The sequence below is a fragment of the Pongo pygmaeus genome, chromosome 3 (genome assembly GCF_028885625.2).
Source record: "Pongo pygmaeus isolate AG05252 chromosome 3, NHGRI_mPonPyg2-v2.0_pri, whole genome shotgun sequence".
In the NCBI taxonomy this organism is placed as follows: Eukaryota; Metazoa; Chordata; class Mammalia; order Primates; family Hominidae; genus Pongo; species Pongo pygmaeus.
Window position 1 is genome coordinate 12,865,807 of NC_072376.2, and position 26,986 is coordinate 12,892,792.

Below are 26,986 nucleotides of genomic sequence, written 5' to 3' on the forward strand. Positions count from 1 at the left end.
CTCTAATGAGACATATGTTAGACATTTCCATTTATGTTCCAAATATCTTTTACTTTTCCTCTCTATATTCATTTCTCTACTTGATGCATCAATGTAAACTCTTTTTGTTTTTTAAAAATTATAGATTTAGGGAGTATAAGTGCAGTTTTTTTACATGGATATATTGCATAGTGGTAAAGAAAGCTTCTGCACAGCAAAAGAAATAATCAACAGAGTGAAAGACAACCTGTAGAATGGGAGAAAATATTTTCTATTTTCTAACTATGCAACTGACAAATAACTAATATCCAGAATCTACAAAGAACTCAAATATTTTAACAAAAACAATAAACTTTTTAACTGATCTGTGTTCCAGTTCACTAATTCTCTTTTTTCGCTTTCTTTAATCTGCCTTTGACTTTTAATTTAGTTATTATATTTTTCCATTTTAGAATTTCCTTTTTTTTTTTTTTTTTTTTTTTAGGCAAAAAAGGATATTTTATTGGTTCTTGCAACTGAAAATTCTAGTAGACTTCGCATGAGAGCTCTTGCAGGGGCTCAGATGATATCATCAGGACTTTGTAGCTCTCTCCCTGAGGCAGACATGATGGCCACAGGAAGCCCAAGTTTTTTTTTTTTTTTTTTTTTCCTTTTATTATTATTATTATTATTATACTTTAGGTTTTATGGTACATGTGCGCAATGTGCAGGTAAGTTACATATGTATACATGTGCCCTGCTGGTGCGCTGCACCCACCAACTCGTCATCTAGCATTAGGTATATCTCCCAATGCTATCCCTCCCCCCTCCCCCCACCCCACAACAGTCCCCAGAGTGTGATGTTCCCCTTCCTGTGTCCATGTGTTCTCATTGTTCAATTCCCACCTATGAGTGAGAATATGCGGTGTTTGGTTTTTTGTTCTTGCGATAGTTTACTGAGAATAATGATTTCCAATTTCATCCATGTCCCTACAAAGGACGTGAACTCATCATTTTTTATGGCTGCATAGTATTCCATGGTGTATATGTGCCACATTTTCTTAATCCAGTCTATCATTGTTGGACATTTGGGTTGGTTCCAAGTCTTTGCTGTTGTGAATAATGCCGCAATAAACATACGTGTGCATGTGTCTTTATAGCAGCATGATTTATAGTCCTTTGGGTATATACCCAGTAATGGGATGGCTGGGTCGAATGGAATTTCTAGTTCTAGATCCCTGAGGAATCGCCACACTGACTTCCACAAGGGTTGAACAAGTTTACAGTCCCACCAACAGTGTAAAAGTGTTCCTATTTCTCCACATCCTCTCCAGCACCTGTTGTTTCCTGACTTTTTAATGACTGCCATTCTAACTGGTGTGAGATGGTATCTCATTGTGGTTTTGATTTGCATTTCTCTGATGGCCAGTGATGGTGAGCATTTTTTCATGTGTTTTTTGGCTGCCTAAATGTCTTCTTTTGAGAAGTGTCTGTTCATGTCCTTCACCCACTTTTTGATGGGGTTGTTTGTTTTTTTCTTGTAAATTTGTTGGAGTTCATTGTAGATTCTGGATATTAGCCCTTTGTCAGATGAGTAGGTTGCGAAAATTTTCTCCCATTTTGTAGGTTGCCTGTTCACTCTGATGGTAGTTTCTTTTGCTGTGCAGAAGCTCTTTAGTTTAATTAGATCCCATTTGTCAATTTTGGCTTTTGTTGCCATTGCTTTTGGTGTTTTAGACATGAAGTCCTTGCTCATGCCTATGTCCTGAATGGTAATGCCTAGGTTTTCTTCTAGGGTTTTTATGGTTTTAGGTCTAACATTTAAGTCTTTAATCCATCTTGAATTGATTTTTGTATAAGGTGTAAGGAAGGGATCCAGTTTCAGCTGTGAAAGACCTCTTCAAGGAGAACTACAAACCACTACTCAAGGAAATAAAAGAGGATACAAACAAATGGAAGAACATTCCATGCTCATGGGTAGGAAGAATCAATATCATGAAAATGGCCATCCTTCCCAAGGTAATTTACAGATTCAATGCCATCCCCATCAAGCTACCAATGACTTTCTTCACAGAATTGGAAAAAACTACTTTAAAGTTCATATGGAACCAAAAAAGAGCCCGCATCGCCAAGTCAATCCTAAGCCAAAAGAACAAAGCTGGAGGCATCACACTACCTGACTTCAAACTATACTACAAGGCTACAGTAACCAAAACAGCATGGTACTGGTACCAAAACAGAGATATAGATCAATGGAACAGAACAGAGCCGTCAGAAATAATGCCACATATCTACAACTATCTGATCTTTGACAAACCTGAGAAAAACAAGCAATGGGGAAAGGATTCCCTATTTAATAAATGGTGCTGGGAATTTCCTTTTTTTAATCAATATTATGTTTAGATGGTAATACTTTTCATCCTATCACATTTTATTGAATTCATTAATCCTAGTTTATTTAAAGTCCCTATGTGAGAACTCAATTGTGTGATCATCTTTGGGTAAGTTTCTATTGTTATTTATTCATTGATTTTTGATCATTTGTCCTTTTCTATTGGTATGACATGCATTTTTTGATTAAATGCCTTACATTATGTAGGCACGAGAAGCTCTGGATGTCATTACTTTCCTGAAGGAGCATTTACTTTTCTTCTGGCAGTTATATAAAATATGAGAACTCCTTGATCCAATTAAACCTGAGTTTCTGGTTTTATTAGGACTTATCTTTTGATGAGTTCCTTTCCTCTTGGGAATAGCCTGTAAGCAAGCTTGTCTAATCTGTGGCCTGTGGGCTGCATGTGGCCCAGGACAGCTTTGAGTGTGTCCCAACACAAATTCATAAACTTTCTTAAAACCTTATGAGATTCTTATTCTTCTTCCAATGTGGCCCAGGGAAGCCAAAAATTGGACACCCCTGAAGTATTCTCAGTGGAAGGTCTGGGTTTTCTATTAGGACCTTTCTTCCATGATGGACTCTGGACTCCAATTTTCCTCTCCCCATCACCATGAGACTTCCTAAATCTCTCCATAACTTTTTAGCTTCTTAGCAGCTGATTTCTGCCTTATTTTTCATTAAGTAGCTCTATGACTGTACAATTTAGGAATCAGGAAATAATGTAATGACAAATAACACGTGTTCTTTTGGGCTCACTTTTCTTCAGAGTTCTTTTCTCTGTGATCTGGGCTCCTCTATCCCTGGCTGCTTTCGTTACCCTTACTTCCAGTTCTTACCTTTCTATTTCAGTGAGACTGCTGCAGACTCTATGCCATTGCTTTCTGTTTGCCTTCTGTGCTCCTTGCTGCAGATTAGCAAAACCCCAAAGGAAAAAGCAGCTTTGGAAGGAGGGCTTATTTTAGTACTTTTCCTTTTTCTGGGGAGTATGACCCCTCAATTTTTATATGTCTTGGTTGTTCTCTGATACCTCCAAAAAGTGTTGCTTTTTTCTCTTTCCTTGCTTAAAATAGACTTTAGTTTTTTAAGAGAACTTTTAGGTTCACAGCAAAATTGAAAAGGAGGTACAGAGCAGCAAAGTTGAGCACAGTTTTAGGTTCACAGCAAAACTGAGCAAGACGTAGAGATTTTCCACGTATCCCCCACCCCTACACATGCACAGCCTCCCTCATTATCAATATCCCACACCAGAGTGGTACATTTATTACAATTGATGAGCCTATAATGACACATTATCACCCAGAGTCCATAGTTTACATTAAGGTTTACTCTTGATACTGTACATCTTGTGAGTTTGACGTATATATAATGATGTGTATTCAGCATTATAATGTCATACAGTGTAGTTTCACTGCCCTAAAAATTCTCTGTGCTCTGCCTACTCATCCCTCCCTCTCCACTAATCTCTGGAAACCATTGTCTTTTCATTATCTCCATAGCTTTGCCTTTTTCGGAATGTCATATAGTTGGAATTCTATAGTATATAGCCTTTTAAAATTGGCTTCTTTCACATTATTAAGCAAGCATTTAAGTTTCCTCCATGTCTTTTCATAGCTTGAGAGCTCATTTCTTTTTAGTACTGAATAATATTCTATTTTATGGAATAGTTTATGGATTCATTGACATACTGAAGGACATCCTGGGTTCTTCCAAGTTTTGGCAACTATGAATAAAGCTGCTGTAAACACCTATGTGCAGGCTTTTGTGTGGAGATAAGTTTTCAATTTATTTAAGTAAATACTAAGGATAGTAAATAAATGTCTTTTAAATAAATATATTATCCAACTTCTAAGTTGTTCTCAATAGGAGGTTTAGTATGGCACAAGCTATTCAACAACGGTGACTGCTTTATTCATTTTGAAGAGTACATAGAACTTCAAATCTACTTGTATATGTATATGTACATGTATATGTACTATCAATTAACTGTTTAGTCCCCTTTTTGACTTCTGGTCTTTTCTCTATTATGAACAATGTTACATGAACATTCTTGTAATACAGTTTTGTGCAACTGTACACTTACTTCTTTAGAATCAATTGCTGAGACTGGAATTTCTGGAGATGGCCTGCATCACTTTTGCCCATTGTCTATTAGCCAGAACTCACCTCATTTCAGGATAGACTTGGAAATGTAGAACTTTTCTAAGTATAGAATGAGGAAATGATGTAAATGCAGCATTGTCTTTGCTACTAATTACTTTCTAACTAGTTCTTCTGTATTGCTTTATCACTTATCCAAAAATACCACATAAGTCACCAATAGGTGAAAATCTTTTAGGATTTTTCCCTTTGAATGAATTTTTGACTTCTTAAAAATGTATTAAGTGATAGAACCTCAAAGGAAGACAGTTTTGTTTTGCATTTCTGAATCTAGTTTTCTTATTTTCTTATCCTGATAGTTACTTATTCCTTTTGATTGAAGGAGATGATAGGAGGGGTTCAGAAGGGCTCTAGTTCACAATTGGGTAGAGATGGTCATATTTACTGAGGCAAGTTCTCTCTAAACACTATTGCAGCTCAGATAGTAGTGGCAAGAGAGAGACAAAAATAGGGATGGACATTGGTTTTACTACATCTTAGTAATATGACTTTGGGCCAACTATGAAACCTTTCTGTACCTCTGTGGTTTCAGTGGTATTACAGCTTTGATGATTGGATAAAACTGAATCCCTCCTATTGTGCCTCATCAGTCTCCATTTTAAAAAATCACCAGAAAACATAGAGTTTGATTTTGGGACAAGACAGGAGTCTGAGCCATAAGGCAGCACTAAGTTTGTGTGTGTGTGTAATCCACACTCAATATCTCAGGCTAGGAAGCAGAGCACACATTCATCTCCAGCTAATTTTTATTTATTTGGAACCATTCAGATCAATCTTTGTAGAAGCAACAAACACTTCAGGGACACAACTTTAGGTGTTAAGTGCCTCCTCTGCTTCCTGCTAAAAGTGGGTCTCTTGAGAGTCATTTGTTTTTAATCTGCAGGAGAGGAACGGCTCAGAGGGAGCCGTGCCTCCCTGGCATTTGAGCTCTCCTCCTTAGGAAATGAGAGTCCTTAAAGTCCATAATCTGGTTTTGTTTGAGTCACTTTGTTGTCTGTTCACAAAGGGGGTTAATGAGCTCAGGGGTAGAACCCTCTTGTGGGCATAACCCCTGAGTACCTTCTCTGAAATAACACAACATCAACCAGAATAAAAGTCATTGCTGTTGGTAATCTGACTACCCTTGGTTTGAAAGTACATACCAAGAAGCAAATAGCCCAGTTAGGATCTAATCTTTGAGATTTATTAGCTCTGTGAGCTGAGGAAAGCTGCCCGAACTATTAATGTCTCAGTCTCCTTGTATGTAAAGAATAATAGTACTATCCCTACAGGTCCTTGTTAGGATTAAGTGAGATAATTTATGAAAAGTAGTCTGAATAGTGCCTAGGACATAGTAAGTCCTATAAATATTAGATAGCCTCGTTATAAATCATTATTAAGTTTTCCTTCATTTAATTTATACAATACTTCTCTAAAGTAGATGTTTTATTATTTTTTAATTTATGTAAGGTAGATATTCATTTTATTTCCCTTTTACAGATGAGAATACTAAGACAATGGTCAAGTGACTCACCCAAGCTAACCACAGTTAGTAAGTGGTTGAATTGGAATTCAAAATCAGGCAGTTTGGATAAATATGATCAAATAATGAGAGAAATGTTACACGACCTCAAGGAGAGTTATATTACATAGTAATTGAGAGCTAGATTATGATGTCTCATGCCACATGATTGTGGTTTCTGCCTAAGTTTTCAGCTTTATAAAAGTATGTGGGATTGATAAAGGCTACATAACTTTGGGTTAAGGGTTCAAGGCCTGGGGTCAGATAATTTTTGGTTCAAACTCAAATTCTCCCTCTTATTAGTTGTGTCACTTTCAGTGAGTTACTTAAGCTGTCTAAGCCCAAGTTTCTTGATCTGCAAAATCGTAATAATGCTGTTGTATATTGATGAATATAAACTACTTAGCAAATATCCCAGTGCATCATAAGTCCTCAAAAAGTGTTGGCTATTGTGGTGGATTCCAAAATGGCCTTAGCTCTTCTCTTTCTCTGTATTGAGGATTTTTGTTATTGTTTCTTTGTTTGTTTGAGATAAGTTCTCACTCTCTTGCCCAGCCTGGGATGCAGTGGTGCGATCGTGGCTCACTGCAGCCTTGAACTCCTGGGCTCAACCAATCCTCCTGCCTGAGCCTCCTGAGTAGCTGGGACCACAGGTGTGTACCACCATGCCTGGCTATGTTTTTAAAAGTGTTTTTGTAGAGGCAGGGTCTTGCCATGTTATCCAGGCTGGTCTAGCAATCCTGGGCTAAAACCATCCTCCCACCTTGGCCTCCCAAAGTGATGGGATTACCGGTGTGAGCCACCTCACCAGGCTCTATATTGACACTGTTTACCATGTAACTTTGAAGTGCCTTTTGCTCTACCTTTAGACTCAGCCACATGAGTTGTTTTAGCCAATACTATGAGGTGGACATAGCAGTGTGCCAGTTGCAGGTCTCTTTCATCTTGGTCATCTCTGTGAGAAATTTGCACATCCTCGCCTGCTGGGGAGGTAAGAGATGTGTGGAGCTGAGTCGAGTCATGGAGTCTGATGCAGATCTGGGGTTTGAGCCCAGTTCTATCTGTCTTGAAAACCAGAGGTCTTGTCCACTCTGCTAGTCTTCACAGTATTATTATTGCTGTAGGTAAGCTGGAGGCAGATATAAGACAGCACTTTTCTTTGGCATTAGATTGGGTTGCCTAGAAAGATTGCAAAATCAGCTGCTATTTAACCAAGATGTAATTACAACAAAGAATAGTAACAGTGAGAGAGAGGGGAAAAAATTTTCATTATAAGAACAAAATAGGTTTTCTAAAATGTACGCAAGTAATACAGGACAGCACCTCCATAGTGGTGTCTAATGTATAACTTCCTTTGTCACACATGAGCCCAAATTTAGTAGAGTGTGACTTCTTGCTATGACTGATGCCTTAGAGATCCCTAGGCTGAAATGAGCTAGGTGGAGTTCTGCTGGCCTCTAGAGAACTGGTATTTCATAATAAAGAACTTGGCCTTTGTCTCTAGTTTCTGGGAAGGGGACTCTAAATCTTTGGAATTTCCTAAGATTGAGTTTAATTATGTAGCCAGTTATTTAATCAGTCATGACTGTGTAATAAATCCCCAATGAGAGCCCTAGACATTGAAGCTTTGTGGAGACTCCTGGTTGTTGAACACATTGATGTACCAGAAGAACAACATGTCCTGATTCCACAGGGAGAAGGCAAGAAGCTTTGCCTTTAGGACTTTCCCAGACTTTGCCCTGTGTGTCTTCATTTGGCAGGTACTGATTTGTGTCTGTTACAATAAAACTGTAATGATAAAGATAGCACTTTTCTGAGTTCTGTGAGTTGTTCTAATAAACTATCTAACCTGAGGGGTGTTTTGAGAAGACCCCAGATTTGGAGCCAGTTGATCAGAAGGGCAGGTAATCTGAGATCTCTGAATTTGTGGCCGCTGTCTGATGTGAGGGTAGTCATGTTGGGGACTGTATCTTTAACTTGTGAAGTCTGACACTACCTTCAGGTAGTGTCAGATTGCATTGCAGTATTGCAATTGACTAGATGACGTTACATGTTTTTCTTTAAAAAAAAATATTCCATTACATGATAATAATGTTTATATATTCTTATTAAAAGTGAAATTTTATAGATGTCAAAATCTTCTTTGTCCATCTCCTCCCCAATCTAATTTATCTTCCCTTCCTCTCAGAATAAACCACTGTGCTTCTTTGTTATGTAATTTTCCGTCTGTAGTAAATGCATTTACATATGTATACATCTCCAGAGACAATATAAAGTGTTATTTTGTGTTTGGGTTTTATTTGACATGAAAAGCATTATATTTGTGTATTTATCTGAAACTTATTTTTCTTCAGTCAATGCTTTTTTTGTAGATCTAATACTTAAGAGATACCTCATTAAAAACAAAATCAAGCAAAATACTCCTGTTTATCCATTTCCCTATTGAAGTAACCCATGTAGGTTTCTTTCTAATTAGCTATCTTTTCAAATAAGGTGCAATAAATGTTCTTGAAGATGCTTTTTCAGACCCATGTAGGAGTACTTCTCTAGGGAGAGTATCCTTGAAAGTACCTGCCACATGCCTTTGGAAATTTTAGTGTAGATTCAATTATTTTTGACCCTATTGAAAATCTAGGGACACTTTGCTGATTTAGAATCAATGCCTAAAAGTTCTTGCATTTGTGCATTAGGTGATGATGAGGAACTATTTGGTGGTAGGTGGATTGCCTGTCAATTGACCACCAAGGACACAGAGATTTTATTTTGGCTAAAGGAAAACATTCTATTTTTGCTTATCATAAGTTGTAAGCATTCAGAAAGTATAATTCTTTTAGGAAGAATGAATAAACATTTGGTGAATGTTGGTAATTTTGTAAGTGACAGTCACATTTGCATGTTTTATCTATGAGTGTGTGTGTGGGATCTGTGTATATGTGTGTGTGTGTTTACCTGCAGGTGTGCTTGCATATATAAGAAAATGATTTTAACTTAAAGATGAAGTTCCATGTTCTGAATTTCTTCCCCAATCCTGGCAAGTGCTAGTCATAGAATAAGTGTGTATTGGTCAGCTCAGGCTGCTATAACAAGATAATGTAGACTGGGTGGCTTAAACGACAGACATTTAGTTCTTACAGTATGGAGGCTGGGAAGTCCAAGATCAAGGTATGTGATTTGATTCCTGGTGAGGGCCCTCTTTCTGGCTTGCAGAAGAATTCCTTCTTATTTTGTCCTCACATGGTAGAGAGAGAACTCTGATAGATACTTCTTTTAGGGGCACTTACAGCTCTTTCTTCTTTTAAGGGTATTAACCCCATCATGAGGGCCTTGCCCTCATGACCTCATCTAAATCTGATTACCTGCCAAAGGCCCCATCTCCAAATACCATCATATTTGGGGTTAGGACTTCAACATATCAATTTGGGGTGGGGGTGGGACACAGACATTAAGTCCAAACAAAGTGGGGTTACCCCATCTTCATCCCAAATCCTTAAGAGAATGGCCTGAGCACCTCCTTCTATAACATCTACCCATATATTTACTTCTGGGTTGCAAATTTGTAGTTAATGATTTACTGACAGGGTTCATATTTTATCCAGTCTCCTTTTCCATCCATTATAGTTATAAAACAGTGTTCTACAACCATCTTGGGATTTTCTGCTTAAGGCTCCAAAACTACATCATCTGCCAGATGGTTCAAATATTCTGACTGGATCTCAGGGCATTGATACTTTAATTTCTAAACAATTACAGGTAGGAATCACAGCTTTGGACATCAGGGCAAGTTTTCTCCATCTTTAGGCTTATCACAGAACATAATATTTTCTTTTTTTAAACGGGACCCATTCTCATGAGAGGGAGCTTAGAGTTCTCCTGGCCCTTCATTCTTTTCTTTGACAAGTAATGCTCAGTTTCTTGCCTTCAGGTAATCCTCAGTACAGTTTTCTAACCTTCCACATAAGAAAAAAATATTCAAGGTTAAGTCTTGGGTTAGTAGGGGAGAGGCTTGTGTAGTTACCAGTGTCTTCCTTGCATGGGGGAAGGAGAGGTTGGGGCTCTGGGTGTCATATATTTGCCTCCCCGCAGAGTTATTCTCTTCCTCCTCTTCTTGATACTCTGGTCACATATTCTCTTCTGCATTGGTATATTCTCCATAGTTCCTCTGTCTTTCCTGTCTTTCTTCTTAAGCAAGAATCACCACCCATGAAACAAGATAACATCAATAACAATCGTTTAGACTAATAGCTAACATTTGTTAAGTATTTTTCTATTACTGGAACTGCATGTTTGCAATTAATTCTCACACCAGTCCTCAATTTATCTCCCCTTGTTATAAGTGAGAAAACTAAGGCTCAGAGAGGCTAAGAAATTTGCCCAAAGTCTCATAGCTAGCAGATGGCAATGCTAGGATTTGAATCCAGGCAGTCTGACTCTATTCTTTTAATTACTACCCTGATCTTTATGAACCAAGACGTTCACTTTACAATGAATGTTACTGGGTTCTCATACCACTATTTCCAATTTGGGATGATAAAGCCTATTTTTCAGTGAAATCAATAGCTTCAGCAAAGTTATTTTGTCCAAGGTCAACAATAAGTAAGTAGAAGAACCAGCCAAAATCCCTCCTCTTCATCATGCTGCCTTAATTTAATTCTTGCTTGTTGCATTGCATTGAATTGAAGTCCCCAGGTCCTCTGTCTCAAGCCAGAAAATGAACTGTGAATTGTGGAATGCACCTGTTTCATTGATTTTCTCTTGCTCTTTCTTGTTTTTATGACTTTGCGGGCCCTGTTGCTATCACCCTTTCATAGAATGTGGTTCAACATTGCCCTCTTGCAGCCCTGTCCCCTGCTTCTGCCCCCAAGCTACAGCCAGACCAATCTACATTTTAAAGTTGTCTCAAAGTATATTCAAATCTCCAGAGTCCTTATAGCCTTAAGCAGCATTGGATCTAATTTTAAAAAGATTTATCGTTGCAATTTGTGCTAATATCATTATAAATCATCAATTTACATAGACTCAAGATCTGATTAATTCAAATGTATTCATTTATTTTGGATTAATATGCACCCACTGACTAACCTCGGTATTCATTTATACACAAGATTAAAAACAGATTATTACATCCAAACAAGTACCTACAGCAGGCAGCTTAAGTAGAATTGCCCATTTCCAGTACGAGAAGGATAGCTTGAGAATTGTTTTTGCAATCCTGAAGGAGTCAAGGAAAAGAGTATCACATCTGGTGTATCATTACAGCAGAAGGTCTTCAGTTTCTGACTCACACTGTCATTGCTGTCTGCACTGCCTCTGGGCTCACTGACACTTTGTCAGCTTTAGTTTTCCAATCTCTGGAGACACGATGAGCACTCACTCATATAATTATTACTACACGCCTGATCCTGAGTTGGATTTAGGACTTTACATATGCTGATTTAATCTTTGCAGCACCCCTTGGAGAGAGGTACAGATATTATGCCATTTTTCAGGGATGGAGGGAACTGAGGATCAGAGAGATTAAGTAACTTGCCAAGGTCAACCTAGTAAGTGTCAGAGACAGGATTTGAACCCCCAAAATTCTAGCACCTGAGTCTATGCTCTTAACTACTCTGCTGTATAACTTTAGGATCTATCAGAACTATGCAAGAATTAAAAGGATCTTTGGATTTTTGCTCATCACATTTCTTATGCTAATTTGTGGTCTAGACATTCTTTACAGGTGAAACTATATCAAGCACTTCCTAGGAAATTTCAAGACATCCAGTTCAATTCTGGACAAAAGGCAGTTGCTCCATAGATATAACTTTGAAATCACTATTGATTATTATCTCTCCATAATAGAATATGGAGAAAGGATATCTTTAGGATGAAGTTATTGGATTAATACTCTAGAATTTTGCAGTTGAAAGATGTGAGTTTGGCTTCTACTTCCTTCAATTCTTAGTTCAGTCACTATGCTCATAAGTCCTGGGGAGCCTTAGTTTCCTGCTTGATAAAGTGGTAGTTTTATTTCCTTGTCTGACTTCTTTAGTCTGAGCCATGAACTCCCATAACACATCTGCCCAATACCACGGTGCAGCTTCCTAGGCAGTTCAGGCCCTCATTAGCCTGGACCTGAGGAGCTAATCCACTGCAATTTTCTCCAAGTGCTTCACTACTGAAAGAGAGTCCGGAAAGCAGGTCACCTGTTTTCAATCTACTATAAGTTTACAGGCAAAGGTATTGGGTTGACCTTAACCACAAAATATAATTAATGGGTTGAAGTACTAGTGGAATGTTGGCCCTGCAAAAAACGCCTTTCTTATATATTTCCAAAAAGGCCTTTCTTATCTAAGACCTCAAGTTTTAAATAACATTCCTAGGTCGACTTTTTAATAGCCTAAACATATCTGTTAGCTATCTACTGTGTGAAAAACATGTTGCCTGGTGTGATAGGAATGGCAGTAACAATAATAACCATATTATAAATTTGTAGAGCAGATCTTTGTGAAAGTATTTTTGATGTACTGCATCGTATTATTGAAAGAGTGGTGAAATGAGAGATCAAGGTTGAACTCAGGCTTTATCATGACTGAGTGACTTTAGATAAGTTACTGTCCCTCTTTCTGCATTAATTTTTTTATATAATTTGGGAGCTTGATTAGTTGACCCAAATTTTGATTTTCTGTGATGCTTTGATACTTTGCCTTAAACTAGAAGAAATAGTACCTCACAGGTAAAAAGGTACACTCTAGGGACTCAATAAATAATTATTGAATGAACTAGAAATAGACTAATTGCTTTGAATTACAGGCTCCGGCATAATCAAGTTGTGAGCATTCAAATCTTGGCTTAACTATTTGTGTCTTGGCAAATTCCTTGATCTTTGTTTCACTATACGTAAAATGGGAATGATCACAGCACTCGTTTCACAGGCAAAGAGTAAAGGCAAATAGTAAATCAGGTAATAAATGTAAGGTGCCAGAGCAGTGCCTGGTTCCTAGCAGCTGGTCAGTAAATTGTTGGTTAAGAAATTTGAGGCCAGGCGTGGTGGCTCATGCCTGTAACCCTAGCACTTTGAGAGGCCAAGGCGGGAGGATCACGAGGTCAGGAGATCGAGACCATCCTGGCTAACATGGTGAAACCCTGTCTCCACTAAAAATACAAAAAATTAGCCGGGCGTGGTGGTGGGCACTTGTAGTTCCAGCTACTCAGGAGGCTGAGGCAGGAGAATGGTGCGAACCTGGGAGGCGGAGCTTGCAGTGAGCCGAGATGGCGCCACTGCACTCCAGCCTGGGTGACAGAGTGAGGCTCCGACTCAAAAAAAAAAAAAAAAAAAAAAAGAAATTTGAAACACACTTGCACATGAAATGCAGACACTGATGTTTACCCATGGTTTCAGTAAACTGAAATCGAATGTAGGACCTGAAGTAGAACTTAGCAGGAGACTGGACCAGACTTAAAAGTTGGAAAAAGAATCCTCTGGACCACTAGAAGAGGTTTCAGCTTTATCTGGGAAATAGGCATGTTTAAAGGGCAGAGGGAGAGGGGTCAGGTGAAAACTGGCTAAACATGTTGGAGCCCAAGAACCAGGTCTCTGGGAAGAATTTTATTCATTCTGATAATCCCAATGGTCAAATTTATTTATTTATTTTTAAGCTGACTTTTTTCTTTTTAAAAGCATTTGTGTTTTCTTATCCAATGGCTTGATTTTCCAGCATTTTACAAATTTGCAGGGACCTTATTGTCATCCCTGATGGACACTGGCCTTGCTATCCTTCCCCCATTTTCTCTCCCTTAGGAAAAGGTTCCATCATCTCACATCCAATCAAACAGCAAATCTTATAAATCTTATCTTCCAAAAGTGTCCATCCATCTGCTCCTCTCTTTCTCCACTTTCAGGTCAAGGTCCCTTTCCTGTCCCTAGTGCTGTTACAATGTGATCATCTCTTGCCTGTCTCTCTGCCTTTGGGATGGGAGCCACTACTGGCTGGCTTCAGAGCTTGCACTCTGAATACCTTTACTATGCAGTGGGAAAGAGCACAGTCTGGGATGGGTTTGCCCAGATTATTTTCAGCTTCCCCATATGTTTTTGAGATAAGTTACTTAATTTGTCTGGCTCCGTTTTCTTATCTGTCAAATATAGATTATAATAACAATACACACCTCACAATATTGTTATGAATATTAAAAGCAATTATCTATGCTAAGCAGTTAACACAGTGACTGACTCATGGTCACCCTCTAAAATCAATATTATGGCTATTAATTTGCAGTCACCACCACCACCATCAACATCATTATCACCATCAGGGAAAGTAAGGCTGGAATAATGGGCAAGTTCTATATGTCATTTACAGGGCCAGCCACTCACTGGCACATTGAGTGATTCCTGTTGAATCATTAAGACCATGAGACACCTGAAATCTAACAGATGAGAGATGTGAAAAGAACTAAGGTTATTGAGCCTGGTGAAGCAATGTGGCCCATGGTCACATATTTACGAGTCTGTGGAAGAGGTGTTAGGAATAATAGTGTTAATAAAAATAATGTTATAACAGTAGTTGTATGACTATTTCCACCACTACAACTACTGCTATTACCATGATAGGGAGACATTGTGAAAAGTTAATCATAAGCTCACTCCCAGAGCTGAAGATGGAGAGCCAGTGGAAGGAAATGGTGTGGAACAGAACACATTGCCTCTCTATCTGGCATAGTCTTCCCAACAACCCTACACTACTGTTTTATTATCTCTCTATTTTATGTCTCACAGAGCTGAAAAAGGCAGAGCCCAAAATGCTTCTAAGATACCATATTCTTTCCCTAGATTTTTGCTCACCATTGAAAACTCTTTCTAACAATATCACACATCCAATGTGAAATGAATGAGCTGTCTCAGGATGCCGAGAGATCCCCCATAGGAGTTGTTCAAGCTGAAATCAATGTGTCAGGAGAATTTAAGCATTAGAAGGAGCCGGGATGCGATGACCTTTAAGGTGCTTCTGAAGTTGGGAGTCTTAGACTTTGTGAAATACTGCCTGTGGCTGACAACCTTGGAGCATTATAGTTTTGTTTTTCTATGAAATTCTATTTAAAGAGCTCTCTTTCGTTCCTTAGAAACCCCATGCCACACTTTAAACAGAACCTCTAGTTTGTAAGAACATACTTTAAAATACACTGTGTAGCTAGTTAGTAGTCTTTATCTATAAATCCCCTCAATGAAATTCCAGGGCATTAATCGGCCATAAAACTCCACAGAGAGGCATTTTCCTTAGCTAAAGTCAGCATTTTCTAACTTCCTGTAAATATTCTCTCACATGAAGCGGTTAATAGGTTTCCTCATGCAGAACATTCTTGGTCACCAATGGAAAAGTTCTCTAAAAGATGGATTGCTTTCCTGTGGCCTCAGGACAAGTGCTGATCAGAATCCTTATGCTGCCTGACACCCTCAGTTAATATCAGAACTTGAAGCACTGGTTCTAGGGCCAAATGAAGATGGATCCATGAGCAGGATTCTTGCAATCCTTCTGCCTCAGCCTCCCAGGTAGCTGGGAATACAGATGTGTGACATCACACCCAGCTATTAATTTTTTTTTTTTTTTTTGCAGAGATGGGGTCCTGCTATGTTGCCCAGGCTGGAATGTAGTTATCTAAATTTACATTTATTGCAATTATATAAAATTAAAAATCCAGTTCTTCAGTCTTACCCCAGTCACACTTCAAATACTCATTAGCCACACATGGCTAGTACTATTACATTAGACAGTGCAGATCAGAATACTCACATTGTCTTAGGAAGTTCTTTTGGACGGCATTGACCTGGAAGGTCACTTAAATGTTAGAACTGGGTTTAAATGTTAGGCCTTCAATGTTCTTTGTACATTATCATGCTCCAGAGAAAGCAGTGTGTGATCTATAGCAGATGCTCTTGAACTCCTTAAATAGTTGATGAATGAAACACGCGGGAACATCAGGGTACATGTGTGAGTGTTGTGGGATAGTGGGGGGTGAGCACTTGAAATAGGCCTTTTGGATGGCCCCAGATGTTAACCAAGTTCACATGGTTAATGAGTGTCAGGGCTCAGACCTGGGTAAAACTCCACAACTCTTCCCTTTAGAACGCCACTCTGCTTCTTTCTGTGTCTTTAAAGCACAGTGAAATCCCAACAGAAGTCAAAATCATTTCAGCCAAATAATTACAGATAATGCACACATCTACTGATCATGGAGCATCTCTGGAGCATGATAATGTACAAAGAACATTGAAGGCCTAACATTTAATCCCAGCTCTAACATTTAAGCGACCTTCCAGGTCAATGCTGTCCAAAAGAACTTCCTGAGACAATGTGAATATTCTGATCTACACTGTCCAATGTAGTAGTCACTAGCCATGTGTGGCTAATGAGTATTAACCATGTGTGGCTAATGAGCATTTGAAGGGTGACTGGGGTAAGACTGAAGAACCAAATTTTTGATCTTATACAATTGTAATAAATGTAAATTTAGATAACTACATTCCAGCCTACTGATTTTTTAAAAGTTATTTTCTCAATTTTGTAGAACCGGTCAGTGATTATGCAGACCCCCAGCAGGGATGACTCTTGGGGGCAGTTCTCAGAATCCCCCTCTACCAGGGTCTCCTCTGAAACAGCAGCACATGATTCTATCCTAGCAACAGTTCTGAAGCTTCGAGCAGTCTCCAAACTACATAAGAAAAGCAGACGGAATATTTAGTGCAGTTGCTGGAGCCATAAAAGAAAAAAATTAACCAAGCTTATTAGGCTCCCTGTTTCTTTTCATCCATAAAGCAAGCAATTGGCAATAAATGCCATTCTGGTTTTTAGCAGATGAACAGCCCAGTTGTGATAAATTCACCAGCATTTTCTGGAGGAAATATATTTTACTCCAGACAGTTTTAGTAGTGAAACTATATTTTTCAAAGGAGTTGTGAGGACACTTCAGTGAGAGTTAAACTTTTTAAACCAGTGTGAGGGCTGGGCTGTGGGAGACCCAGCACACTTGGGGTTTGATTTCAAAATCAGCGGAGTGGCTCATTTTTTTGCAGCTCTTTCCCTCTCGTCAGCCTGCTGACAGAATCTCCATCTTTCACTGCCTCTATGTTTTTATTTGATCCTACATTTCATCCTGGGATTAGGGAGTATACCTATATTACTTCTGGGTTTTTAGATAAGAAAAGTAAGGCTCAGAGGTAGTAACTAGTTTGCTACTAGTTACACCTGACCCTGGTGGGTCAGGAATCTAGGATTTGAATCCTAATACTTTACCTTTCTAGTCTATTCATTCAATTTAGCTCTTGACTGGCAGAGTGTGAAGAAAGTGAAATGGCCTAGGAGGTAGAAAGCCTGGGTTTCAGCTGTGGTTTTGAAACCAACAAGCTCAATCACCCTGGGCAAATCTTCTTCCTTTCACGTTACTTCTTATTCCCTACACAGTGGGTTCTGACTTGCCTCAGACTGACAGGTTTTCTGTGATGTGGGACTTTTAGTTCTAAAACCAGGAAAATCCCAAGCAAACTGGAAAGAGTTGGTCATCCCAGTTTTGGTCTTGAACAATTTTTATTCTCTACAGTCAAGTTCTTAAACTCCTGTGTTTTCTTCCCAGCATCTCCCCTTCACTGAGGTCCACTTGCTGATGGACACACAGAGTTATTTACACCTCTGCATGTCCCAGGCGGCTCTCATCCTCTCCCCCTGCCATTCTTTCCTATCTCTGCTTCTCCACCTGCATTCCCTACTGGAGTCAGTGGCACTATTGTACATCCCATTACCCAACTAGCCATTAGAAGAGGTCTTAGAATGTCTCTGCTCTCTCACCCACATCTTATTAGTCTGCAGATATTGCCATGAGTTCAGACCCTCATCATCTCTTGCTTGGACCACCACAGCTGTCCTCAGGCTTTCAGTATTGTTTCCTTCCCCATTGGTTCCACCCACCATTTTATTTGATCAAGTAACCTCAGACTTTTTCAAGAGTCTACTTTTTTGGTTGGGGGCACAGCTCTTGGCTGTGCCACTCCAACCCTGGCTCTCCAGTCCTCTCTAAAATTCGATTCACTGTTAATATCCATCAATACATTCGTTTTCTATGTAAAGTGGCCAGTGTCTGTTTTGGTTGCTGGCATCTGAGAACTCTAGTGAATACAGTATGCAGTGATGAGTGGTGAGGTTTGTTCAAAGAAGGCCCAAAGCAGGATAAGGCTCAAGGTGGGAGACTAAAGTGAGAGTTTGTCTTCTGAACGGACATCTCAAGACCAGGAAGAGACACGTGCTTGGCACAGCAGAGCTGAGAGTACTTAGTTGACTTGAGGAGGAAAGTGTCCTTTAGGCATTTCCATATATACACAGCTGGAGTGGTGGCAAGTATTCACACAGGAGTTATGAGTCAGGCAAGCTACTGACCTGAGCTTTGCTCCTGGTAGGTTGATGCTTTATGTTTATTCAATTAAACAGCTCTTTGGCAAGTCAACTAACTTCCCTAGCCTTCACTTCCCAAATGGCACTGAGAAACTGATAGGTATGAAAGACCTACCCTTTGTGGTGTGAAGGGAGAATTCGTATGTAGAATCAGGCTGCAGTCATTTCTGCATCCTGAGGGTCAAAGAGGGCAGTGACAGAAATCGTGCTTTTTATTATGCAATGGGCCTTTGATCATAAAAGGTAAGGCCTCTGGGCCTACTTTGGAATGAATGAAGAGGTTGATTAATTTTAGGGGATCTAAAATTGTCCTTTGTAATAAATAATACAATTTTTTAGGTTCTTCCTGGGGATCAGAAACTTGGAGAATAGATGCCAGTGAGCTGGGTGAGGATAATGGTTAGAACCTGATTACTGGGGTTGGGGGCCAGTGGTGTGAGAATCTGTTGACAGAATGCAGATCGCAGCAACATAACAGCAGGTGTGTGTCCAGGAGAGAGATGGCTTGGGAGGGCTTGACTGATGAACCACAGAAGCAGCAATGTCTGAGACTGAATTTCTTTTCTATCTTATGCTGTAATTTTTTTTTCCAGTTCCTAAGCTTTCAGGAAAATCTGTCTCACATAAAAGCATTGTGTTTGAGTGTTTTGAGGAATGAAGGGGAGAGGGCTCTGTCCATGCTTGGGGTAAAGACATACAGCGACAGGGCAGGAATTAGGCAGAAGGGGCATAAATGAGATTCCCAGATAGGAACCAGAGAGGAGGTGTTTGGAATAGAAGGTGAGAGGCTACCACCAGGAGTCTACACACACGAGAAATTCCATATCACCCAATACAGTCCAGACATACTCAGAAGGGGCCTTTCTTCCCTGCAGAAACATGCAGGATGGGGACTTGAGTAATCTAAAAATTAGAGGAAACTGTGAGTTTACAAGGAGGAAATTTAAGTTACATTCATGCCAGGCAGTTTACTGATCTATTTACAAACATTGTATTGAGTTCCCACGATGTGTCAGATACTTTTCATATATTACTTCATGGGATCCTAGCTTAGCAGGTAAGGATGAGTGTTATGATGAACACCTGACAGATGAGGACGATGAGCCTTTGTGAGATGGGGCGTTAATCCTGGTCTTGCCTCCTCACTGGTGAATGGATGGATCATTTTTGATAATATGTGAAAGGTTGCTTGGTTGCTACTAGGCCCTGGGAAAATGCAAGGATTTATTGCCATTTTTGGATTTTCCAAATAAGGAACCAGAGCAGAGAGAAGAATGACAAAGGAATTGTGGCCTCTGCTTGGCCCAGTCAGTTGGAGTGTTAGTACCACAGGACTCAAAGCTCATCCTACTGCTTCTTCACTGCAGCTGGCTCCAATTGTATTAAGTGCTTTACAGGCACTTTTATTGGGTGGGCCTTGGCTAGTGTGGTTTTCATTTGCAGCTGAAATGCTTGAGGCTTAGAAGTGGTCCATCCAGACCCTTCTACTTTGTATAGGCTGAATTGCATCCTCAAAAAAGATACACTGAAGTCCTAACCCTTGTTATCTGTGAATGTGACCTTACTTGGAAATAGGGTCTTTGCAGACATAATTGGGTTAAGAAAGATCATTAGGGTGGGCCCCAATCTAATATGGCTGGTGTCCTTTTAAAAAGAAGAGACAGAGACACACAGGGAGGATTCTGTGTGATAACAGAGGCAGAGATTGGGGTGATGCAGCTGCAAGCCAGGGAGCACCAAGGCTTGCTGGCCCCAGCCAGAAGCTGGAAGAGGCAGGGCAGGATTCTACCCAGAGTTTCCAAAGGAGCATGACCTTGCTGACATCTTGATTTTGGACTTTTGCTCTCCAGAACTGGGAGAGAATAACTTTTGTTGTTTTAAGCCATTCAGTTTGTGTATTTTGTCACAGTAGCCCCAGGAAACTAATATACTCTATGAAATCACCATAGGATGAGGTGCTCAGCTCTCATGCATGCTCTTGAAAGATCATTCTCATTCATTCATTCATTCATATGCATGGCTGTTCTGGGCATTTTATAAGAAATACAAATGAATTCATGTTATCAAGTTAACTTCAATCTGGGGAAACAAGAAATTTGCAGCAAGAGGTAGATTAAATACTATGGCAAACAGAATGAGTCTCTGGGCCAGTCCTTAGCACTTGGTGGGTGTTCGGTATCACAAGGTGTTATTGTGAGTAACAACAGGTGAAGTGGTGGACCTATTACAGACAGTAGAATCATACTGGTTGTGTGAGGGTGTCATCCTCTCCAATCTCTACTCACTGCCTCTCTTAGAGAGTCTCCCTCCTCTCTCACTCCAGTGTTCTAACACATTCTCCTATTTATTTTCTTCATGGCTTGTAACACTCCCTGAAATGATCCTATGTATTTATTTGCTTATTTCCAGTAGGCCTTCTCCACCTTGGCACTGTTGACATTTTGGACCAGACAATTCTTTGTTGTTGGGGCTGTCCTGTGAGTTGTAGAAAGTTTCACAGCATCTTTGGCCTCTACCCACTAGATGCCAGCAGCACTCCTCCAAGGCATAACAATAAAATATGTTTCCAGACTTTGACAAATGTTCTCTGGGGGGAAGAATTACACTGGTTGAGAGGCACTGGTTTTAGGCCTGAGTCTTGAAGCAGGGATTGTCTATCTTGTTCTCTTTTGTCTCCCCCGTGCCTGGAATAGTGTGCTTACACAGTGTCACTAAGTAAATGTGAGTTGGCAAGTAGACTGAAGAGCTACTGCAGAGCTAAGTTTGCTGTTTTGTGGGAACTCAGAGGAGAAGTACCCCATCTCTGGTTGGAAAACACTACAGGAGAGGCAGCTTCAAGGAGGTGGCATGTGGATGGAAATGTTTAGCATGTGCAAGCTTTATCCTGGTCAGGGGCAGGCAGTGGGCATTCTAGGCAGAGGGAGTGGCCCTGGAAAAGGGGAGAAGGTAAGATGGGCTATGGGATGTTGGTGTAATGTTGCGGTGGTGAGGCTGGGGGTAGGAGGACAAGCTCAGAGAGGCTGCAGGGACATTGGGATGGAGTCCTAAGGGCCTGAAAGAAGGCAGTGGCAAAGAGATAGAGTTCCACTTGAAGATGTCTGATGAGTAAGAGAAAATTACTCTGGAGTCATTAATATGCCTGATTATTCCCTTGATTTGTGCTCTTCACTGACAGATTAGTGTTTCATGAAATGCTATTACCCCTATAGCTCATATTTCTCTGGGTTTACTTTTACTCAGCAACGATCACTTCTGATTATTCTTACATTAATTGTACATAACACTGTGTTGCTTTAAATATATTATTTTAAAACATTTTGTTTTGCAATTCACTTTACGGTCAGAAATTCTGTAGACAGTGGTCATAAATCTCCCTTGAAAGAAAATGGAAGTTGTCTGTTTTAATTTTCTATCAATTGCTTACTGCTTGGGAAAAAATAATAGGGGACAGAAAAAAAAACCCACCAAAACCCTTTTTTAAGCACTTGCAATTGTCCATGTCTTACTTCTACTATTCTACTAGTGGGTTGTTGTTTTTAAGCTGAATAGATTACTTTCAAAATGCATGTGCTTGAGATTAGGGTTTGAAGATGTTTTGAATAGAAATAGCAATTTAATTTTGAGATGTGACCAAAAAGGTGGCAGCAATGAGATTGAAGAAATAGCACAGACTCTGGATCAGACAGATTTAGCTAGAATTCTGGCTCCTGCGCTTACTGGTTCTGTGATCCTGAGCAAATTTCTTTCAGTCTTATTTATTTATTTTGTTTTACCTATACAATGGCAGGGCAGTGTAACTGGCCACCCCTCAAACTTAGTGCCATAAAAGATCAACAACAATCAGTTATTTTGTACACAATTATTTTCTTTTGGGCAGGGCTCAATGGACATGGTTTGTTTCTGCTTCTCATGGCAACAGATATAGTCATGAGATTGGAGCTGGAGGACGCATTTCCAAGGTGGCTTGATCATCCTAACTGGTGAGTTGATGCTGACTGTTGGCAGGGAATTCAGTGGAGTTTGACAACCAGAATGCCTCTGTGTGGCCACCCCAGCTTGGTGGTCTCAGAGTAGTTGTGTTACAGGTGGAGGATGTCCAGGTTCTTGCCATTTTGAACAAAGAATTGGACAAAATGCACAAACAAAGCAATGAAAAAAAGCGTAGATTTACTGAAATGAAAGAACACTACAGAGAGCGGGAGCAGGCTTGAGTAAGTCGCTCAAGAGCCCTGGTTACAGACTTTTTTGGTATTTAAGTACCCTCTAGAAGTTTCCCATTGGTTATTTGGTCTACACCCTATGTAAATGAAGTAGTGGCCTGTGATCAGTCTGATTGGTTGTGGAAAGTGATCAATCAGAGGCTGAAGTGAAGTTACAAAGTTGTTCCCTAGGCAAACGTCTGATTGGCTGCCAAAAGTGACCAATCAGAGGCTGAAGTAAAGTTACAAAGTTATACTCCTATGCAAATGAAGACTTGGCCTGCAATTAGTCTGATTGGTTGCAGGAGGGGACCAATCAGAGGTACTTTCAATTTTTCATCAGCCAGTCAGAAAAGGTGGGGTGGCGGTGAGTTGCAAAGAGAGTAGCCTCTGGTCCTTTAGTTACTTGTGCATGAAAAGTTGGGGTTTTCCTTTTGATTTAGTTCTAGGAAGTCAGCATGAATTCACCTTAGGTTTCCTGCCTCCGGACCCTACTCTCCTGCCTTAGTTGGACCACTTATATGGTCTGGCTTTCCCCAGAATAAGTGTTTCAGAAAAACTTATCGGAAGCTATATGGCTTTCTATGACTTAACCTCAGAAGTCAAATAGCAACAGTTCTAACATATTCTTTAAAAAGCAAAACAAAACAAAAACTTAAAAAAATCAAAAACAGCCAGTTTCAATTTTTTTATTTTTGGAGGTGGGGTCACCCTCTGGTCCGTGCTAGAGTGCAGTGAAGTGATCCTAGCTCACTGCAGTCTCAAACTGGGCTAAATGATCCTCCCTTCTCAGCCTCCTCAGTAGCTGGGAACACAGACATGCACCACCACGCCTGGCTAATTTTTTTTTTAGAAGGCGGATACTAGTGACATCAATAGAAAAGTGACTAAATAAACCATAGTACATATCTATACTAAAAGAAACACACATATGTAATAAAAAGACACACAAGCTTTTAACAGGGATTACTTCTGGGAAGTACAGCTGAGAAGTCACCTTAGAACTTTAGTTTTAATTTTTAACCATGACTATATATTACATTCATAATAATAACAAAAATGTAAGAGATAAACTTAAATGGAAAGGAGTCCAAGAGATAGATAGAAAGGAATCCAAGAGATAGACAGAAGATAGAAAAGCAAAATATACCATTAAAAAGTAGAGATGAAGGTCTCATTATGTTTCCCAGGCTGGTCTTGAACTTCTGGCCTCAAGTGATCCTCCCACCTTGGCCTCCCAAAATGCTGGGATTATAGGTGTGAGCTGCTGTTCCCAGCTATATTCTATTTTTCCATTTTAATTTTATTTTTCTTTCTTATTTGTAATCTCCATTTTATAGATGAAACTGGCATCTTCTATTGATAGAAACAGTCACCAGCCTTCCCAGATTTAAGAGCTGGGACGTAGACACTACTTCTTTATTTTATTTTATTTTATCTTTTATTTTATTATTATTATACTTTAAGTTTTAGGGTACATGTGCACTATGTGCAGGTTAGTTACATATGTATACATGTGCCATGCTGGTGTGCTGCACCCATTAACTCGTCATTTAGCATTAGGTACATCTCCTAATTCTGTCCCTCCCCCCTCCCCCGACCCCACACCAGCCCCCAGAGTGTGATGTTCCCCTTCCTGTGTCCATGTGTTCTCATTGTTCAATTCCCACCTATGAGTGAGAACAGGCGGTGTTTGGTTTTTTGTTCTTGTGATAGTTTACTGAGAATGATGATTTCCAATTTTATCCATGTCCCTGCAAAGGACATGAACTCATCATTTTTTATGGCTGCATAGTATTCCATGGTGTATACGTGCCACATTTTCTTAATCCAGTCTATCATTGTTGGACATTTGGGTTGGTTCCAAGTCTTTGCTATTGTGAATAGTGCCACAATAAACATACGTGTGCAGGTGTAGACACTACTTCTTGATGGGACTAGGGCAAGGTCACATTGCAGGAGAGCACGTGAGATGAGAGATGCTGTTGGGCCCCCCTGGGAAAACAAAGTCGGCTATGACGATTATGATAAAGTACAGTGCATTATGTAGATTCTGTCCTATATTAAATGCTTAGTAAATGGTTACTGTATCTATTAATTATAATTAAGAGTGCTACTTAAATCAATTTTAAGTTAGGATTACTTCTGTCTTGGAAGTTCAAGCTCTTTCTTTCGTACTAAAAGGCTCCTCATTCATTCTGTTATACCCAGATACTTAGAAGTCATCCCTGATACCTCCCTCTGCCTCACACCCCTTTGTTCCATGACATATATTTGATTCAGCACCAAGGGTCATTGAACCTGCCTTTCAGAAAGCTCACAAACCTGTCTCTTTCCTCCAGCTTCACAGCCTCAATCCTAGCCTAAGACACTGCCATCTTTGAACTGCAATATTTGTTTCTTTGCCCCCACCTTGTCCTTTCTCCCATCACTTCTCCACATTATAGCATCTACTTAAAAGCAAATCTGGTCCTTTAATCATGACATCCTAAAACACACCGATCGCTTCTGACTCTCGTTAGGATTAAGACCAAAAGCTTAAGAGGACCTACATGGAGGGGTCTGGCTCCCCTCTGTCTCTCAACCTCATCTTGTAGGATAGTTCACCTGCAGCCCCTCCCTCTAGGCTTCTGCCAGGCTGGAACTCTTTCACTTCCTGGAACTCCTGGACAGAACTCCATTTCCTTTTGCCACAGAGCCCTTCCACATACTATTGCCTCAGCCTAGGTGCTGTTTGTCCTGAGCTCTACAACTAGACCAGTTACTCCTATTCATTGCTTTTTTGGCTTTAATACTTAACATAGGATGGTGTGGGCTGAACTATCAGAAACCCGACTTAAACTGGCTTACATAAGAATATGCACTGTCTGACATAATAGTAAGCCCGGAGGTAGAAGGACTACCGAATTGGTTGTTTCAGTGGCTCAGCAATGCCACTGAATTGTTTCTGTAACAAAATTCTTTGGGGTTTTAAATGATTTGTTCCCTACATTACCTTCAGCCTAAAGAAGATAATCCTCCTGCTCACAATATGGCTGCCAGCAGCACTGGAGCCCATATGCACCGTTGTTTCCGTCTCGTTCAACCATGGAATATAAATGCGTTACTTCAGTATAATTGGACCAACATAGTTCATGTACCCAACCTATCCTCAGACCCATAAATTGCCAGGAAAGTGTCATGGTGTGATTGGCTTAGACTAATCAGAATTCACCAGTAGAGTTGTAAAGGTATTAGTGTCTCCTAAGTCGTATTATAATGTGGAGAGGAAATGGACTTCTAAATAAAATCTGGGTAATATTAGGAAGGAGAGGGTGGGAAATGGATGCTTATAAGGAAGAAATAGTGCCTACTAAAATAGCTATCTGCTTCTTCTTGGTGGTAGTTGCCTTAAATTGTGATTTTTAAAACATTTTAATTGTGGTAAAATTAAATGTTATATGGTAAAACACATATAGGATAAAATTTACCATCTTAGCTGTTTTTAAGTGTACAATGCAGTGACATTAAGTACATTCACATGATTGTGCCACCATCACCACCACCATTCATACCTATGGAAGCCAGGGCATCTTGTAAAACCAAAACTCTGTATTTACTAAACAATGTTCCTACTCCTCCCCAGCCCCTGGTCATGACCATTCTACTTTCTGTCTTGATGAGCTTGACTACTCTAAACACTTGATATAAGTGGAATCATACAGTGTTTGTCCTTTTGTGACTGACTTATTTCACCTGGCATAATGTACCCAAAGTTCATCCATGTTGTAGCATATGTCAGAGTGTGCTTCTCTTTTAAGGCAAAATAATATTCCATTGTATGTTATACACATTCCATGTATGTTATACCATGTTTTGTTTATCCTTTCATCTGTGGATGAACACTTGGGTTGCTTCTGCTTTTGGCTATTGGGAATAATGCTGCTATGGACCTAGGTTGTAATTTACAGGTATTCATGGGTGTTTATAATATATGTGATGTTTTCCTAGGTCTCCCCATGCTGTGAGCCCCATCAGGCAGTAGCTGTACCTTTTGTTTTTCCTCAGCAGTGCCTCTGTAAATGCAAGACAATGCCCAGCAGACATGTAGACACTCAAATATTTGTTGATGGGGTGAACAAACATTTAATTTGGGATGAATTTCAAATTACCTTACTTCTCCATGATCATATTTTCCTTTTTTAAAAAACCTCATAATTGTGTGGAAATATATGTGAATATATAACTGGGAGCACACTCAGAAAAAAAAGAAGCTTTGCTAAACCAAAATGCTCTAACCATGGGCTCTTTACCTGTTTTTGATCATTTGCAGCAATCATACTTTGATTTTTATGGTTGAGTAGGATCATATAGTTAGGAATTT

General features: G+C 39.7%; 1 long non-coding RNA gene across 1 annotated transcript in view; it reads left to right on the forward strand.

Annotated features, from left to right (window-relative positions):
• The first annotated feature begins 7,572 nt into the window (after positions 1 to 7,572).
• Positions 7,573 to 26,986, forward strand: part of LOC134739400 (uncharacterized) — a 141,586-nt gene continuing 122,172 nt past the window's right edge. The window contains exon 1 of the long non-coding RNA XR_010126007.1: positions 7,573 to 7,771. This is a non-coding gene — a long non-coding RNA (uncharacterized LOC134739400). The remainder of the gene's footprint in view (positions 7,772 to 26,986) is intronic.